A 20,604-nucleotide genomic window follows, 5' to 3' on the forward strand; every position below is an offset into this window, starting at 1 on the left:
TTACATCTGGAGTGCCCCAGGGGTCCATATTGAGCCCCCTATTTTTTAATATCTACATGGCACCCCTCTTAGCTGTGATAGAATCACATGGGATCCTGGTCACGTCCTACGCTGACGACACTCAATTGGTCGTCACCATTGACAAACAGCGTATGGACGCAGAGCTCCGCTTTAAAAACTGCCTCTCTGATGTCTTTGAATGGCTAAACACTAATCACCTTAGATGCAATAGCGCAAAGACAGAGATCATCCCAATTGGCAAGAATCCTTCTTTCTCCCCTAAAGATTGGTGGCCCACAGGATCCGAGGCCCCTCCCAGTGCAGTTACATCAGCTAGAAATCTGGGCGTACAATTTGACTCTTCCCTTACTTTTGACGACCACGTTAAGATCACTGCCGGTCGATGCTTTGGACTAATAAAATCCCTGAGGAAATTTTTTGATTTCCTCCCAATTGCAGCCAGAAAGTCAGTCGCGGTAGCCCTCTTACTGTCCCGACTCGACTACTGCAACGGCCTCATGGCCGGGGTGAAAAAATCTACCCTCAGGAAGTTGCAGAGCTTACAACATGCTGCAGCTCGACTGGTTCTACAACTCCCCAGAAGGTCATCTGCATCTGCAGCCCTGAATTCACTTCACTGGATGCCACTGCACAAAAGAATCTTTTTCAAACTGCTTCTCACAGTCCACAAAACCATGCAAAACACAGGACCCCGTTACTTTGTAAACCGCTTCAAGCGCTATAACACTTTGCGCTGCTTGAGATCCTCTAGGACTAACCTTGTTCAAATTCCCAGATTTAAATATAAGACCAGAGGAGGAAAATCCTTTAATGTTCTGGCAGCTAAAGCCTGGAACACCTTACCCGCCGACCTTAGAGCCATTAACAATGAGAACAATTTCAGGAAACTTCTCAAGACATGGGTCTACAAACTACCAGATTCCTCCGTCCTGGCTGCCATTTAGCTTCATCTTTCATTCACCACATTTCCTCAGTTATTCCTCCGTAACTCGCCCAGCGCCATGATGCTCCCCTGGGAGCGAACGCTTGCGCTTTACAAATACCCATAAATATCAAATATCAAATAAATTGGCTTGTGCAGTCATGTCTAGTTTACTGTCAACGGTTATTCCCAGGTTCCTGGTGTGGGTTCTGGGTGTGGGTCTGAGTCTGAGTTTGACTGGCCACCAGTTGGAGTCCCATGATGAGGTGTTCTTGCCGAAGATCACTACTGCTGTCTTGTCAGTGTTGAGCTTGAGACAAATGGGTTTCATCAGTTAAAAACTTTGGTCATGCATGCTGTAAACTTGTTTCTTATATTGAGGTTTTGTTTGAGAGGGAGTTGTGTGTTGTAGGCGTAGGAGACAATGTTTTTGTTTTGTGGATGAGGTTGGCCAGAGGGATCCTGTATGGGTTGAAGAGGTTGGGGTTGAGAGATGAATCTTGAGGCACTCCAGAGATGAGTTTTAGGGTTTCCGAGGAGAAGGGGCCAGGCTGACAGCTTGTGTTCTATCAGTTAAGAAGAAGCAGATTCAAGGGAGAACAAGTCTGTAGATGCCTATATCATGTTGGTGCCTGATGAGGTTGAGGTATGACATTGTGCAAATGCTGCAGAAAGGTCCACAAGAATGAGGGATGCTGTGCATCTTTTTTCAAGGATCATGCAGATTTTGTCTGTGGCAGCGATGAGATGAGTGCTGTTTGTGTACTGTGGTTGGGTGTGAATCAGGACTGCATGGTGTCGAGGAGCTGGTGGTTGCTGAGGTGGTCCGTGAGGCATAGGTCAATTCTCTAAGACATTTACTGAGTATGGTAGGAGGGAGATGGGTCTGTAGTTGGAAAGCATGGTGGGCCAGAATAGTTTCTTGAGCAGGGGTATGACGGAGGCATGTTTGAAGGGCCAGGGAAGGTGTCTGAGATGATGGAGTGATTTAGGACTAGTGCTAGTGCTTTAAGGATCGATCAGTTGGAGTCCTTTGGAGAAGGTGTGGTGGGAGTAAGGGTCAGATGGTTGGTTGGTGGGTAAGCGTTTGTCATAATTGCTAAAGGAATCCATACACACTGTTAGTATGTAGCAGTGCTACTTCATCAAAGGATACTCTTCCTTGACTGTAGCACTGACCCAGATAGCTCAGACGTTTGATGTATACGTGAGGGCGAGGATGCTATCTTGGGGAGCCCCAGACTCTACTTCTGTGTGTTTCAGGCCTTTGTGTTCAGCCTTTCAGGGAACGTATTTAACACTGCTGCACCATGATGTGATCTAACTGCACCTTTACGAATATGAAGACTATTGTATACAGCCCCACAGTAGAAATTCTGAAAACTTTATTCGATTCACTTATATGAACCAACGATCTCGGCAAGGGAATACTGGTGCAGGATGCTATGGAGACACACAGGAATCGCAAATCTAGATGTAGACGAGACAAATAGGGACATAAATAATGCTGGTGAAATAGGAGCCCTCTGCCACCACGATCTGCTGGCTGAGCTGCAGCAGAGAGGAGAGGGCAGGGATTGGTCTGCTAATGGTACAGGAGTACAAACAGAAAACATGTCCTTCTGAAAACTAGATTCGGGGTGCAAGAACCCTAGAAGAGGTGGCACAAAGTTCTCTGATGTGGTCCTTCTTAGGGAAAGGTGCAATATCTATTGGTGACCATTTGTCGATTCGAGCAAACCATTTTTCTCCTCCACTATATCAAACTATCTATGTTTAGTCAGAACTGAAGCTTCCATCTATTAGCATAATTTCATCCTCGAAACATCATTCCATTAATTCTAAATTCAAAGCAGGTGCTCGCACGAGCTCGAATTGCTATCCTCTCTGCCAGGAAAAGGAGATTTGTGTCTCCAGGTTTCACAGAAATTCAATTTTAACGAGTTACTCCGCTACTAAGGTTGGCATATAATTTCTTAACAATGTACTTTCATGCCGCACTAAATTTTCAGTATTAATATTAATGATGATAATCTGCGGAATATTATGCCCTTGCACTGCCATAAAAAGACTTTAAAAAGGCAGATGAAATCTAAGATTGCAGAGTGGGAGAGAAGGTACACGAATGAGTACTCAAAGGCCCTGCCATCCAGTCGTTCTACTTTACAGGCTAAAATTAGGCTCATGCTGGGTACAGTGTAGTTTGCAATTTAAAAAGGTCATCTATTAAGGCCTCTATTACAAGTGTCTTATAAATTAATTATGCATGCATAAACACCTGTATGCACAGGAGTCGAAATTGCAAGTTGGTCAGAGTTTAACATTCTGCATAATTACCAGGTGCGACGAAATTGACACCCTGTGATAAATCTTGGCTGGTCAAACCTTCCGGAATATTTTGGTGGGGAAAAGGCTCAGTAATTACCTTGACATGCAAATTGTGGTTAACAAAGTCCCACAGTCCGCATCTTATCCACCATCTTATAGGGCTAAAACCATAGTAGATGCTATTTATTGCACCTATCAAATGCCAAAGCTCGTCGTGTATGATAAATGTCATCTACTCCCCTTTGAGTCCATTCGCCACTGCTCCAGGACACCTTCGATAATCATATAAAATTCTCTTTTTTAGGGTGTCCTTGTTTGATGATTTATTCTATGTATAAATTGCAGGATTTTTTAATTATTGTACTGCCATCATATAGTCTCTGTTGTTCAGTATTCTATATGATTTTTAATTATGCTTATTAAAATTGTGATTGTTTTTATATAATTTGGTTTATCCCTTCTTTTGCTGTCAATTTAACTCACTTGTTTTTCAATACTTAAATTGCCTAGGAATTTTTATTCACACATCTACTCCCTCAGTGACACTCGAAATCAAGGCCAAAGTCGTCCTTTTTGTTCCCTTACCATGTTCTTGCTTCTACTACCCTGTCTCTTTATCACATCTATCTCATAACCCAGTCATTACTGGATGGTCCCTTACTGTCAGCCTAATTATGAGCTTCAAATGAATTTACGCAAAGCACATTAAATGTCAGGATGTATTAATATTTTCGAATGCTGCCCTTTAAACTGTGCCATAATATTATAGTGTCTCAATTCCTTTGCCATTACTGTCTATAACATAAAATATTGTAGTGAACATTATAGATTTAGAGAACTCGTGTGCAGTAAATTAATAACAGCTATAAAAATGACAATTATTGAAAAATAGAGAATGATGTCCCATGCGCCATGGATAAAGATTGTAAAACTCACCAAAGGATACTGTGTCCTCATGGAAAGCAAACCTGCTAGATATGTGCTACAGTGTGACAGAATTACATAGTGACATTTCACAGCATTTTCAGTGCACCTAAAAGAAAGCAGGAATGAGCCGTGTTTACAGAAATACTGGGCACCCCTGTGCTCTCCCCTGCAGCAGCACTAAAGCAGCAGCGGTGCGAGGGTGCCTGCACTGCAAGAATGATTGTGTTTGTGCAGAAAGGGACACCATCCTACACAAAAACAATAAATAATGGCGTTTTGCTCCTTCTATGTGTGCTGCAGAAAGCAAAAGAGCAAAAATTGAGGAGAAATAAAAGTATTTCTCTTTGCGCCACTTGCAAAGCCTCACCTTGAAAGGCAAATTACAATCCTTGTAAATCTGGGGCAGTGTAAAACAAAGCCATGGATGTTGCATAGGAACACCCGTAGCAACACTCATAACATGCTATTTTAATGCAGAGTACTGCGTGAAAGACGGCCATATTTACAAGGAAGTATAAAACCATGCAAAGTTACTTTGCGTGTCCGTGTAAATATGGGCCCTGCAAACAGCAACCAGAGCGTCAAAAAAAGTGACACTCCTGTGGCACTGGGGGCTTGTAAATATGCCCCCTTGTGTCTTAAATAATGTTAACACTTGCTCCAAGTCACCAGTGACCTCACATTGCAGATCATGTCTTCTGCTACAGAACCTACAAGCAGAAGGGAAAAAAGGCATGTGTCAGCACAATTTATTTTATGTTGTGCGACGTCCCTCCTCTCTGAATGGGGTGTGTGGGATGTACAAAACCCTCTAGCCACAAACAAACACACCCATTTACAAACGTCTTGCTTCAATATTATTGGGCAGGCATTAGGTATCGAATCATTGTAACATGTTGCAACTACTGGGAAGAAGGCATGCACAGGACAAACAAACTCCTATTAGAGCATTCCCACAGGCAGAACGCCTACTTTCTGTATATACGAAGTATACAAACTACCACTAGACCAATTTGGCAGGGGTATTAATAGTTTTTGCCAACAGCGCCCAAAAAAGTTTTCAATTTCAAACATAAACATAACATCCATCTGATACCCTCAGTGTATTGGTAAAGAAATAAATTAAGAAAACAAACAGGAACCTACATTGCAATTAAACAAAAAACTGATTACACAGATAAAATGAAGGACATACTACTACGATACATTACTTGGAATTTTAAAAGAATACATCAATTAAACGTGCTTTGTGAACACAGTGGACACAAGGTGCTGGAGATAAGTGGCCAGTGATCACCCTAGTGAAAGAATACAATGATAAACTAATTCAGTACGTAAAGGGTAACGTTCATAAAAATGCTGCTGTACAGGGAGGTCACCCAAATGTTCTTCTATGCAGTTTGGCTGTCGACAATGTTTCAATACTAAGGAGATAAAGGGGTCATCTTCAGGGCAAAAAATAATTTTGATGCGCACAGGTGATGGTCAATGGTAATTTCAATCCGGTGACAAATTCACAGAGCATACATTTAGTAATGTATTAGCAGCTGTGCATGAGGAAATATATAAAGGAAATCAAGTCCTGCCAGCAGGTAGATGGCATTCTTGCTTCAGATTTTAGCCCCTTCACTAATCTACTGTGTGGTCAGGTGCCTAGGATTGTCCCTTGACAGGAGTGAGGTTCTAGACCCGTCCTGTGACGTGGATTGGTTTACCAAAAGTGCCTTTTTTTCAATCAGTGTGCGTCTGTCCCTGACAAAGAAGAGAGGTGTTGGCAGTGATCCATGTTACTTGAATGAGTAGTTTGACCTGACCTTTTTATTTATATTACTTGAGTGGAAGCCTCCTGGCCTACCCATGTAAGGTTATGCTTCTATTCGATAACCCAGATCTGAGCGCTAGCATCCCAAGTGTATGCTGTACATGTTTGTGTATGGGACTTGTAAGGCCCATGCATTGCATAAGTAAACCAGAGTAATGGAGGCCTGTGGGTTCCATTTTGAATACTAGTGGCCTGTTCTTGTGCACAAGATGTAAATGAGGTAGCTTTGATATGCCAGAAAGTGTTGTGCTGGAAGTTCTGATGCTGGATGGGAGAGACCTAGATAATGAAGTGCGAACGAAGTAGGCAAGGCCCCTTTAGAAATGTAATTCTGCCTTTTGCTGACAGGAGCTTCTGATTAGTCGTCCCTTAGCACAAGCATTTGGTAGATGATGGGGTGAAAGGTGGGAATGCAATCTCTGTTGTTCGGGATGAGAGGGACCCTTTCAGTGAGGCTAGACTTTTGTTTTTCTTCTGATCACTGCTCACTGTGGCTGATAATAGCCTTCTGTGCCTCTACTGTTGGTAATCAAGGCTAGAGAATTCCAATTTGTAAAGGGCATAAGACTACAAAAAAGTTGTGCCCGGAAAGGATACTTGAAAGAGCAACCACCAACAAATGTTTTCAAAGTGCAGACAGTGAATTCACATCTCCTAGCTGCTTTGACTTTATTAAAGTGGGAGCCACAAAGCACTTATTGTTCCAGTTATAGTTCCAAGTTCTCTTTGATCGAGATGGTGAGAGCACCACTGAATTCTCCACGGACTGCTGTGAAACTAAAAGTCTTAGTTTGCATTGAGCTGTGGTTCATCTGACCTGAAACGCCTAGAACCCTGCTGAGCGTGTAAGGAAAAAAGCCTGCCTGCAAATGCTGAACAGGATTAATCTGCACCTGAGCCTTGAATTCTAGTGAATAGACATTTTACCTCTAGCCTAGCCTTACCAGAGGAGGGGCACCCTAGTAAAGGAAAGAGGTTGGCCTTATCCCAAGGTTCGGTATCCCTAGTGCCAGTTTCTTTAGTTGTACCTGTTAAAATTACCTGTTTAGTATTCCATTTCAAGTCTGTATAATAAAGTAGCTTTCTTTTCTAAAAGTAAGCACTGGGTTGGGCAATTAGTTATTGTGCTATTGGTTCAATGCTCAGTTTCGAGCTTGTACATTCCATGCTCGCCATCACCACCACTGAGAGTCAAGTGCTGAAGGTGTTGTACTTGACCCAGTTTCCAAAGCTATTACCACTGCCACTCATCTGTCAGTAACTTCACATTGTTTGCAATGGCAGATGTGATCACAAAATAGTAATACATCTGACTTTAAGGGGGGCTTTTGTTTACTGGCCCCTCATATTTGCGATTTGGAATGTGTCGTACTACCCCATTTTGTAAATATGAATGATTTGTCCAATTAACAAATGGGATTTTGCACATTTAAAGAAGGTCTCTTGTGATCGCATACACATTGTTTTTGCTTTTTGGCTTTGGTGACAAGAGCCATGGAGGAAGTAGTATATGCAGTAAATACTGGAAAGGTGTCATAAATTATTATTTACCTAACTTGGTCTGCTTAGCATTTCTTGTTTCAGTTACATGTTTTTTTTCATTGTTCATTACAATATTAGGGGGATGGGATGGTATCACGTTGTAACAGGTTTGGTTTTCTGAGTTTTTCTGCATTTGGGTACATAACACAAGGTTAATGTGGCTTGTGGCAGGGTGAAAGGCACCCAGTTTACTATTTGCACCCGAATCAGTTTCAGCAGTTGGAGTATGGTTGCTTGGGTCAGGGTGGAATGGAGCATGGGGAAGTACACAAGCTTGGAACCGGAGGTCTTTAATGTGCAATGTGTTAGTGCTGGCCTTGAACTCGCTTGATGTTTAGTTTGCTTTGCCTTTAATTTAGTAGGTAATATGGGATGGGTGTGAAAGTGGCAGGCACAAAATAAACCAATATCTTTTTGAATTTTTCGGGCCATTTATTGTGTTTTTCTTTTTACATTTCTGCCTTCAGTGGCAAGAATGAGAACGAATGCAATGGCCAAGAGCTCACTCTTTTATTTTTAATTTTTGGGTGAGTGACAAAAGAAGCAGGCAGGAAGTCACTTTCTATCAAGAACTTTGGTTTATGGGTCTCACGGTCAAGGGTCTGGGTAATCAATTTTACAGGATGAAAGACATTTATAGATTTTCTTGGATATTTATCTGAACATTTACATGTTTTTTTACTACAGCAGCCAAGAATAACTGGAGTATTATTTCCTCTTTCCTTCAAGCAGGCCCAGAGTTGTAACACGGGTCCCCACAGCCTCTGCAGTGCATGTGAAACTTGGGGACGGCTGTCACCAGAGTATGGCTGAATCCAAACTGAAATGGTATGATGGGCAATAGAATGATGGGTTAGAATGCTACACCATGCAATTGCCAATGATTAGACTTAATGCTAACATCTCTCCCATCCAGGGCCGATTTAGGGCAGTGTGATTGGTGCGGCTGCAGTGGGCGCTGACCTGTGGAGGGGGCGCTGACCTCAGGTGGGGCACTGTGTTTAGCAAAAACTTATGATTGGAGAGATAATGGGTACCTATGCCTGGTGGTAGTGAGAAAATCCGAGGAGGCGGTCATGGGGTGTGGGGTCACCAAAAAAGGTTGTAGCAACGGGCATCACCAGCATTAAAGCCAGCCCTGCTCCAATCACCTTTTGTTTCTTGGATGTATCATCCTAAGTGGCCAAAGGCATGCCCAAAAGTGAGTCATGTGCTTATTGTACCACTGAATTCAAGCTACACAAAACTGATAAGCCCCAAACAGGACAAAACCGGTTTCTATGGCTTGTGTTCAGGTTCAGGGTAGACCTGACCTGGCATATCGGGCTGGGCTCTTCCTATTGGAGTAGGATCAAGACTGATTCCCATATGGCTGGGTCCAAACTGAAGTGGGAGCATGGGAAAAAGAATGATGAGTTGCAATGCTACCCCAAATGTTAGATTTGTCAGCCTGCAAACTTTTTGCCTTACTCCTCTTGCTTTTGTTGGACTTATGACTCTGTGCACTTTATCACAGCTAACCAGTGCTGAAGTGCACATGCTCACTCCCTAAAACATGGTAACATTGGCTTACACCCAATTAGCACATTTAATTAACTCATGAGTTCCTAATAAGTCGGTAATGGATATAACCAGGGCCTGTAAATAACCAAAATAAAATGCTACTAGTTGGCCTGCATCATTGACTGTGCCACCTATGTAAGTACCATTTCAAATATGTCTCAGATTGCCGTTGAAGCCTAAGTGTGCCTTTTTAAACTGCCATTTCGGCCTAAAAAAATAAACCTTGTGCTAGGACTAAACCTTTCATTTTAATACATGTAAGTAACCCCTAGTACATACCATAGATAGCTCAGAGGGCAGGGTCCACTGAATGTAAAAAGTTGGACATGTACTTTCAATTTTTACATGTACTGGTAGGAAAAAATTCCTAAGCTGGTTTTTCACTGTTGCAAGGCCTACTTCTTCGGTTATATACCATTGGATTACCTTATTACATTTAATAAGTAATAACTTTAAATTGTGAGCAGGTGACAATGTTGAGTTTAGAGCATAAAGAATTGTAATTAAAAATCCTCTTTGGTGGTAAAGTTGGATTTTAACTCATAATTCTGAAAATAAACCACTTTTAGAAAGTTGGCATTTTTTTGTCCTAACCTGTAGGTGCATGTAGCCTGAATCCTGGGTCACATGAATGGGTGTAGCTATCTGTTGATCTTTGTGTATTGCATTAAGATAGTGCAACAACAAGAGACCAGATATTGGAAGGATGGGCCATCTGTAACTTGATGAGGAGGCAGAGCTGTCCCCTACCACTCTTGCACATCATAAATGCTCTACCTCAGCACACTCACAAAGTGTTTCACAGACGTCTGTTGTGCCCTCAGACAAACTCAGCCCGGAGAGGGCGACAGGAATTTCCAAACACCTCGACGGGTGGAAACCTGCAGAGCCTACTGCTACTTCAAATTTGGCACCAATATAAATACTAGACCCTCAGGTCCAAATCTCCACTACACCACTGGACCTGTGGGAAACACAGAAAGATTTCAGTGCTGCTCTACTGCAAGAATGACTTCTACTTTGCTTCCTTACTACTCTGCTTCCTTGCTGCTGTGCTTCCTGCTATTCTGCTTCCCTGGTACCCTCCTTCCCTACTCCCTACTGCCCTGCAACCTGAGTAAATAGGACTGGACTTGCATCTTTAAACCAGGACCACCAGAGTGACTCCAAGGACTAGTTGCTTGGCCTCCTGATCAGAGCCTCAGTGACAGAAAAGGCTCTAATCACTTCGAACACAGTACCTGGACTCTGCCTACTGTCAGTCATACACCCCAAGTGGTGCCACCCAAGTCCTGGACCCTTGGAAGAGGGTATGAGGGAGCTATGCCAGCTCAGCTGGGCTCTCTTATGCTGAACCGATGCAGCGTGTTTGCATCTCCTTACAGATCCACATCAGAACCTCAGCTGTGCAACACATCCTCAATGCAGGACCTGTCATCAGCTTATCATAACCACTGCTGCGGGACACATTCCCTTATCAGGACTTCGCATTGCAAGCCCCCGTCGACGCCATCTTCAATAATGGCACAGGACTTTGCATCGCAAGCCTCACCATTGGCTCCATTGGAACCTCTGCTGTGCAATGCATTCTTGGAAGAGCACCTCACTTTGCCAGCTGCAGCTGGGCGCAGGCACCTCTTGCTAATCAATTGACTGTGCACTGCCTTCACACAAAGTTCTTGTCACCACTTTATTGTTCATGTAGCCACCCTGGAGCCAGGGCGAGAAACCTCAAGCACTTCCAGAGACTTCTCCTACTTCAAAGAAGGTACCAGATATAAAAATTACACCCTCAGACACACTCCTCAGTTCATCTTCTGGACTTGTGGAAGGACTCTGAGGACTACCTGTTACTCTGACCTGCTGTGTACTTCAAAGGGCTGCTTTGCTGCACCTGGAAGAAATGCTCTGCTACCTGAAGCCTGTCTTAAACCGTCAGAGGCCTGCCCTGCTGTTGTAGAACTGTTTCATTGCTTGACCAACGGACTACCAGAGAAACTGCAAGGGCTAGTTGGCCTGGCTGTCTCCTGATCATAGTCTCAGGGACAAAAAAGACTCCAACCAAAATTAACCCGTACCTATATACACCCTAAGTAATTCTCTCAACCATGCAAGTGGTGCGTCCCCAGTCCTGGACCCTTGTGAGTGATGCGAAAACTGCCCAAAAGGGGGGCTAAAAACTGCTCTGAGAACCGAGAGGAGACTCGAGCCAACCTGCTTATGTATCCGCCCAAGGTGCATCACTGGTTGACCTGACTTTACGGCAGCTCATGCTATGCTCTTCTGCGTGACAGCAAATCCTGTTCAGCAGTCCTTCCCAGAAGGGATACCCCACCTCATCAAGGGTTCGTTAGCTGACGCCTATAGCCTCATCCTTCTGGATATTTTCAACTTCCAAAATAGAACATGAAAATCTTCACTGCGGCTTTGTACAGTGACTCAAGCCACAATAGCGCCTCCTCCTCAGACACCACATCTAGCCTTGCCCCGCTGAACTTCTACCTTCTCAGAACATTTTGCTTGACATTTATTTTAAGTCTGAATATAAGCGCCTCGAAGCGCAAGCCACTTTTTGTATCCGACTAGCGCTTAAACGTGCTCAACCATATTTTTCACTTTGCCCAGTCTCACAAGACTAAATGTCAACGGTTGACACTTTGATCCATTAGGTGCGAGTTTTTACCTTAAATTTAAAACATTCATAACCCCAATTCTATTGATTGGATTTTCATCGTTTTGACAACAAATAATTTATTAAAATGCACTTTCTTTTTCGAAATCAAGATGTTTCTCGTTATGTGTTTTGACTTTATTACTGTTTTTGTGCTTTATAAATACTCTACACATTGCTTTCATGTTAGGTCTGACTGCTTTGTGGCCAGGTACCAGAGGATTAAGCACATGCTAATTTAGTGACTTTAGTGGTTCCTATGGACAGGGATGGTGGCTGTTGCTTGAGCAGGGGTAATACCCCACTCAACCAACAACCCAATTTCTCACATATTGTACCTGCCTACTATTGTGTACATGAGGCACAGGTTGGGTCTGAGATGCACTTGATATTCTGTGTGTGAGTTCAAGTTCTAAGACAACTGGAGGTGTAGATGACTTAGCGCTTTAATTACAAATTGTTGGATGAAGCAACAGTGACGGTGCACCCTGTCTGCCAAACTCTCAGCACACCCATCCATTTAGGAGTCGGACGGACTGCCAAGTTTACACCAGTCAAAAAGAGTATAGGCCTTTGAGCAAACAATCCAGCTGTAGGCCTTCCTTAAAGTGATATGTTCATAAGTGCTAGGGATATCCTGCTCATGGGGAACAGTAAACATAAAAGAGACCCACACTCCATGGTAGAAAACATCCATAGTGTCGTAGCCATTTGTTTTTCTATTTTCTAGCAACAAACTCCTGCTGAGGGAGGTTTTTGGGAACAAAAAAATGTTTAAAAAGTCGATGTTAGTGTTTTCCAGGGAATATGTAGTCTTTAGACAATATGGGTGATAGGTTTACTACAATTGTACTCTCTGTGTAATTACATGAGTAGAGCTTAGTGTTTTCATCAGTGCACATGTGTGCCTCAGTATTTCAATCACTGCATTGGTTGTAAATAGGTGTTTAGATGGCTTCACAGGTTCTGCGCAAATGTTAAAATGATTGTATAGTTACAGCACAGCTAATTGCTTAAGTCAATAGTTAGTAATTAGGTGATTAAATGAATGTATACGTAGTGCCTGCACACTTCAATGACTACATAATTTCTACTGCCTGATTGCAAGAGTGCATGTGTAGTTTCCGGATAATTGAATAAATCCATGGATAGTGAATCACTGATTTGATGACTGCCTGAGAAGTGGCTTGGTAATACCATGAGTTCCTGAATACTGCCTGACTGATTGAGAAAGTACCATTATTGGTGTTAGATACATAAGAGTTGTAACTATGTCTCTGACTCATTGATAATCTCCTTGTGTCAGTATGAAACTACCTGTTTTACTATATACATGTTTTTCTTCTGAGCTATGTATGAGTGAAATCTAGGTATCACACTTGATATATAATTTAATACATGGCCCTCAAAAAACATACATTGAATTGTTACTGAGCATGCACATACATCAGTAAGTTTCTATAACGTAAAAAAACATTTAAAAGAAATTTCAAGCACAAAATCTTTTAACGTGGCATACCTACATCATTTCTTAAATACTTCTTCTAAAACATATATTCAGCATTTATCAAACAAAACTTACACTCAAAATAAAGCTAGCACAATAATTCTCAAGGCATTCTCCACTATTAATCCTTCTCAATTTTGAACAATGCATGTTTAAAGAAAAACACTACCCTCACCATATACATGACATTTTCATCAGCCTTACTTAACATAGATAATCATGTAAACATATATGTGATTTCGTAATAAATGTACACCTTCAAGCCATGTTATGTTATGTTATGTTAGATGACTCTTGTATTGCGCACTGTCACCAAAGGTTTCCTGGCGCTCTTTATAACAGGATAGAAAATGAAGAGTTGAGACTGACCAGGTTAGCCTAGGGAGGGGAAGAGGAATGTCTTAAGCTGTTTTCTGAAGATAGAAAGGGAAGTGCTTGACTTGATGAAAAGAGGGAGGGAATTCCAAAGGCTAGGGGCCAGATGAGAGAAGCGGCGGCGGCCGTACTTCTTGGTTTTAACTTTGGGAGCAACAAGCATGTGAAGGTGAGCAGAACGGAGGTTGCGTGACGGGCGATGTGAAGTAATTAAAGATTGCAAAAATGCAGGACTGGTGCAGTGCTGGGCTTAGTAAGTGAGGCAGGCTACCTTAAAGGCTGTCCTTAGTCCCATCGGCAACCAGTGAAGTCGATGCAGCAGGGGTTTTGCCGATTGCCATTTAGGGATTTTATAAATGAGACGGGCCGCCTGGTTCTGAACCACCTGGAGACGATACAGCAGGGACTGAGGGAGGCCATAGTAGATGGAATTGGAAAAGTCCAGGCGGGAGAGAACCAAAGAGATGACAACCTGAGTTAGAGCAGGAGGTGGTAAGAGATGGCTAACTTTGCAGATCTTTCTCAGCTGATACATACAGGACGAGATGACAGCGCCCACTTGGGCTTTCAAGGAGAGCTCTGCATCAATGATCACGCCCAGACTTTTCACTGATTTGACGGAAGGTGGAAGGGGGCCAAATTCAGTGGGCCAGAACTGTGGACCCCAGTGAGCAGAACTGGAGCCGGGAAGGAGCAGCTCGGTTTTTCCTGGATTCAACTTTAATTGATTCTCATTCATCCAATGTAGGATGTGAATCATAGCGGTGCGAAAGGTGTTGACAGCATTGGAAGAGTTGAGGGGAAAAATTATCTGCAGATCATCTGCATAATTATATACCGTGATGTCCCAGTTCTTAAGTGAGTGGATAAGTGGGCGAAGGTAGAGATTGAATAATAATGGCGAGATGGAAGAGCCTTGGGGTACTCCACAAGACGTGGAGGTTTTTGCTGCGGTGTACGGGCCCAGGCGCACAGCCTGAGTACGTCCAGTTAGGAATGACGCGATCCATTTGAGGGCAGTACCCTGGATGCCTGCCTGGCCGACACGGTGGAGAAGGATGTTGTGGTCCACCGTGTCGAATGCGGCAGACAAATCCAGGAGTACAAGGACTTGAGGGATGCCCGCATCTGCATTTCTCCTCAGTGTATCCAAGACCGCGAGGATAACAGCCTCAGTTGAATGGGCGGGTCTAAAGCCGGCCTGGTTGGGCTTCAGGTAGCCAGAAGTCTCAATGAAATTAGAGAGACAATGAGTGACATATGCTTCTGTAAGTTTAGAAAAGTAGGGAAGGAGAGAAATAAGGCGAAAATTCGTGAGATCGCCGGGATCAGCTCCAGGTTTCTTGAGAAGGGGCACTAAGATGGCATTTTTAAAAGAGTTAGGAACAATGCCGCTCCCCAGAGAGCCATTCAGTAGGGATAGAATGTCATCCAGTAATTTAAGGCAGATATCCCGCAGTACTGATGGCGGACAGCAGTCGTTTGGGGAACCCGACTGGACCCGGGTAGCAAGGCCCGCTAAGGAAGTAGGATCAAGGGCGGGAAAGGTCGTGAAGGTCAGGGGATTATCGGAGGAAGGTTCCAAGATGTATGACTGAGGACAGGAAGGGATAGAGTTTTTTATTTTTATAATCTTTTCAACAAAAAAGTGGTTTAGAGCGTCGCATGTCTCTTGGGAGGGGGTCTGAGCTGGGAGTGTTCTGTCATCCGTGGTAAGTTCATTCATGACCTTGAAGACTTCCTTGGATTTATTGACTGCTGACGAGAGTCTGTTGGAAAAGTGGTCTGACTTAGCTAAGATGATGGCAGCTTTGTATTCTCTCCGCACCAAGATATAGAGCAGCCTAGCTGAATCAGAGAAGGTGCGCCTCCAGATCCGTTCCTGCTGGCGCACTTTCAATTTGAGTTGCTTAAGATCATTCGTGAACCATCTATGAGACGAATGATGCCGTGTGCAGGGAAATTTCGTAAGTGGGGCGAATTGATCACTGGCCAACTTTAACCAGGTGCTGATGTCTCTATCCAGTGAGTTAATGTCAGAAGGGTCAGTGAGGTTCGTATGTGGACGGGTATCAGCAAAAGCCGTAAGGAACCCCTGGGAGTCAAGTGCGCTCCACTTCCGGGCGAGGCCACAAGCCATAAGAGGGGCGGGGGTTGTGCCAGCGACTGTGATGATGGTATCGACTAGAAAGTGGTCCGACCAGACACAAGGGGAGACGACTGGCTCGGACAGTGTTATGTTGTAGGTCCAGATCTGGTCGAGAATATGACCCTTGATGTGGGTAGGGTGAGATACCTGTTGAATCAGGTTCAAACTGTGGAGTGAATCAAAGAACTCCGTAGCAGAGGAACCGGCCTTAGGATCGTTGTACCAGTAATTGAAATCACCGAAAAGGGCGAGACTGGCATGGTGTGTCAATAGGGCAGACAAATGTTCACTCAGAAAAGTGGAAAAAGATGTCATAGGGTGTGGTGGACGATATAGAAGCAGGAGCGTGAGGGCACCCATGTTGGTTTCGAGATTGAGGAGCAGGTTATCCACCTCAGGTATAGGAAGGGAAGATGAAGAAAAAGAGTTAAGACATTTGGAAATGATAGCCGCTACCCCACCGCCAGGACGATCTCCCGGGCGGTCAGCGTGGAGGATGTAATAGTCGGGAGGGAGGGTCGCCAAAATGTCTGGGAGAGACTCGGAGGTGAGCCAGGTTTCTGTTAACAGAAGTATATCTGGTTTATTGGTAGACAGAAGAATAAAGAGCTCATCATGATGCCTTACTAAAGAGCGTGTGTTCAGATATATTACCTTGATGGTCTGGTTGCTCGTAATGGAGGGAGCAGGCACGTTACAATTGCTGAGGTCGGGGGTAGCTGAGCGTTTAAGACCCAGAGAATCTATACGCCTAACGGCAATGGGACATAATGGAAGGGGGGGATATTGTAACTGTCTTAGTGATTGTGGCGTATATGTGGTAGAATGGGCAGCGCGAATGGCCCCTGGGCCCGGTCTAGCGTGGACGGGCGCAGACGAGCTGGTCTTAGGCGCGTCTTCGGCGCGCGCCCGCTGCGCGCGTCCGCTGCACATCCTGGCAGGTGAGGGCTAAATAGCCTCTAACCCGGAAGTCGGGGAGAGCTAGAGCGCGTCCCCAACCAGCCCTAAGATGGCGGCTGCAGCTGGTGGGCGGCTAGAGTACCCTGTTTCCCTCTGCACTAACGGAACATCCCGCGGCGGATAGGGAATAGGGGAAAGAGTGAGTGCAAGTGTCAGCAGGTAATAAACATAAAATCACAATTTAGCTATACACTTTTAAAAAATGTCTAAGTCACGGGAATGAGACTGAGCAAATGTGACAGAGCGTAAATGGTGAGCGCTACAATTTTAAAATAAATGAAGTCCTCTGTGCTGAGCTAACTGGTGCAGATCTTCAATAAAAGTGTTATCCCCGAGCCGAGGGCTCGTTCTGCCTAAATAGCCTCTAACCCGGAAGTCGGGGAGAGCTAGAGAGCGCCCCCAACCAGCCCTAAGATGGTGGCTGCAGCTGGTGGGCGGCTAGAGTACCCTGTTTCCCTCTGCACTAACGGAACATCCCGCGGCGGATAGGGAATAGGGGAAAGAGTGAATGCAAGTGTCAGCAGGTAATAAACATAAAATCACAATTTAGCTATACACTTTTAAAAAACGTCTAAGTCACGGGAATGAGACTGAGCAAATGTGACAGAGCGTAAATGGTGAGCGCTACAATTTTAAAATAAATGAAGTCCTCTGTGCTGAGCTAACTGGTGCAGATCTTCAATAAAAGTGTTATCCCCGAGCCGAGGGCTCGTTCTGCCTAAATAGCCTCTAACCCGGAAGTGGGGGAGAGCTAGAGCGCGTCCCCAACCAGCCCTAAGATGGCGGCTGCAGCTGGTGGGCGGCTAGAGTACCCTGTTTCCCTCTGCACTAACTGAACATCCCGCGGCGGATAGGGAATAGGGGAAAGAGTGAGTGCAAGTGTCAGCAGGTAATAAACATAAAATCACAATTTAGCTATACACTTTTAAAAAACGTCTAAGTCACGGGAATGAGACTGAGCAAATGTGACAGAGCGTAAATGGTGAGCGCTACAATTTTAAAATAAATGAAGTCCTCTGTGCTGAGCTAACTGGTGCAGATCTTCAATAAAAGTGTTATCCCCGAGCCGAGGGCTTGTTCTGCCTAAATAGCCTCTAACCCGGAAGTCGGGGAGAGCTAGAGCGCGTCCCCAACCAGCCCTAAGATGGCGGCTGCAGCTGGTGGGCGGCTAGAGTACCCTGTTTCCCTCTGCACTAACGGAACATCCCGCGGCGGATAGGGAATAGGGGAAAGAGTGAGTGCAAGTGTCAGCAGGTAATAAACATAAAATCACAATTTAGCTATAGTCACGGGAATGAGACTGAGCAAATGTGACAGAGCGTAAATGGTGAGCGCTACAATTTTAAAATAAATGAAGTCCTCTGTGCTGAGCTAACTGGTGCAGATCTTCAATAAAAGTGTTATCCATCTTTCTCAAAGTATATAAATCTCTGCATCTTTAGGCAAACTCAAATGTCCCACTGTATATATAACTATGTGCAAGAACAAAAACCATACCCCACCATCTAAGCATATGCAAACAACATTGACAAACCCTTCCCAATACAAGCCTAATAAGTATTACTTTTTTAAAATTCATATACAGGTGGACAACATGTTCTCAGCGGTTATTTTGCAATACAGTATTCTTGTTTCATAACGTTACTAACAGTACTACAAATCCCAGAATGTAAATAACAGATGTATCCATTCTTCACATGATGATTTGACATTTAAAACATTCTCAGTTCCTCATTACAATGTTCCTCAAGACTATACTCTTATTTTTCAATAAAAGACGCCATGTAATGAAGATGCACTAATTAATTTTTCTGTTACTTCCCAAAACATTCACCACTAACCTCAAACACATTACCTCTAATAGACACGGTTCATCTTATATATTTTTCTCATCACTGTGATACTGTTTTATTCAAACTGTCATATACATCTTCATATCTAATGTACATTTTTAAAATAATTACAAAGTTATATACAAACCACTAAATGCAGCTGTAGATTATATTGTTGTTTTAGCTCTTTCTGCATAGCTTTGACACTGGTAAGTTTGTAAAACTGTGCACAAGAATGGTACACATCTCTCATACAAAGCAACTCTAAAATGACAAGCTCTTCAACTTTTCACTCTATCAAAGAAAAGCAGCAAATGAAATCATGTCTTTAATTGTAGACTACTGCATCTCCATTTGTCAATGGGTAGCATCTGTTAACCCTTTCCTTCTCTTTCAAAACAACGTTCCTGTGGCTCGTTTTCGCAATGTTTTCACGATCAGCACGGAATATTTGGGGAAAAAAACGATATCTAGCTTCATTTTTCGGAACTTTAAATACTACACAACAGTTTATTATACAGTCCGGAATAGGAAATAAAATTTTGCCATAACTTACATTGTGTCATCACTTCTCAACTTTTGAAAAAAAAATTCTGTCTATTTGACACCCTTCCTCCCAATACTGTCTCAGGTCAGTGTACCTAGCAACCCAGTCAAACCAGTAGGTCACAAGTTCACAGCACAATCTAGAAGGAAAAAGTTACATCCAAATGACATACAGCATGTGTGGTTTACTCCAAAGATTTAAAAGCATATCAATGTCTGTATTATACTTCGTTTTTTAAACAACAGCCAATAATAAGACTTCTTCGAGAGCCATCCAGCACACTGCCTACTTTTATTGACTTTCATGCTGACAGCATCCAATGAAATATATATGTATATTTTAAAAAACACCTCCATTTTAACTTCTTTTCCTTTGGAAAACGTCCCTATTCAGAACAACCTTCTCCTGACTACTATTGCTCCTTCACTTCAAAATGCTAGAGTAGGGATTGTAGGCCACAGCTACATCTATTGGGCTAAATACGCTCTAAATAAGCGAGGCATTGACAGGAACTTGGGTTTGCCAAATGTGCAGATTACTTGGTTTGGCCAGTTGCTGGCTTTGGTTAAATCCATTGTGGATTCCCAAGCTCCTAACCTCATGATTGTGCACTATGGTGGCAATGACCTAGGCACATTGACTGGGTGTAGGGCTGGAAATCCCAGTGAAGGAAACCTTTGCATAACTGATGTCACTTTTCCCTCACACTGTCTTGGTGTTCTCTAATATATGTCAAAGACAGAAATGGAAGTGGTCAAATCAATTTCGTCCACAGATTGACAAAACCAGGAAACGTGTTAATAAAACAATTTCTGCATTCCTCAGAGACCATCGAATGGGCTGTATATATAACAACAATCTACGTTTTGACATGCATGGAATTCATAGAAATGATAGAGTGCTCCATACAGATGAAGGCAACAGTGTGTTTCTATGTAACCTTAAACTCTGCACACAGTCTTTTAAATAGCAGCAAAATACACACAACGTAAAGGGTTTTTTCTCTTTTATTTTTGGGGATCTTCGTGGAAATCCCAGTGGACACGTTGTGAAAATAGAAAAAAAATGCAGCCATTCATTGGCCCCAACAGATCCAAAAATAGTATATGAAAAACTCTTTTGTAAACATTCCCCAAAGCACATTATGATATAAATACTTCTTTCAAAGCATGTTTAAACTCATATTTTATACTACGTTTCTTTAAAAACCATATTTGTGGCCTAGTTTCTTTTTTTCGGTTATTCGCTATGTCGCAATGGCATTGTTAACCGTGACAATTGCGCCTTTCCCATAAAGTTCAAACACATAATGAACACACATTACAGTATTCTACACACTAGAGGTTTATTACTGTACACGTCATGTTTTTGTACTGTATTTGTAGAACAACCATCTCTAAAACCTACTTTCTGTTTTCGTTGTGAGATTTGAGATCTC

Source organism: Lissotriton vulgaris, chromosome 10 (assembly GCF_964263255.1).
Source record: "Lissotriton vulgaris chromosome 10, aLisVul1.2, whole genome shotgun sequence".
NCBI lineage: Eukaryota > Metazoa > Chordata > Amphibia > Caudata > Salamandridae > Lissotriton > Lissotriton vulgaris.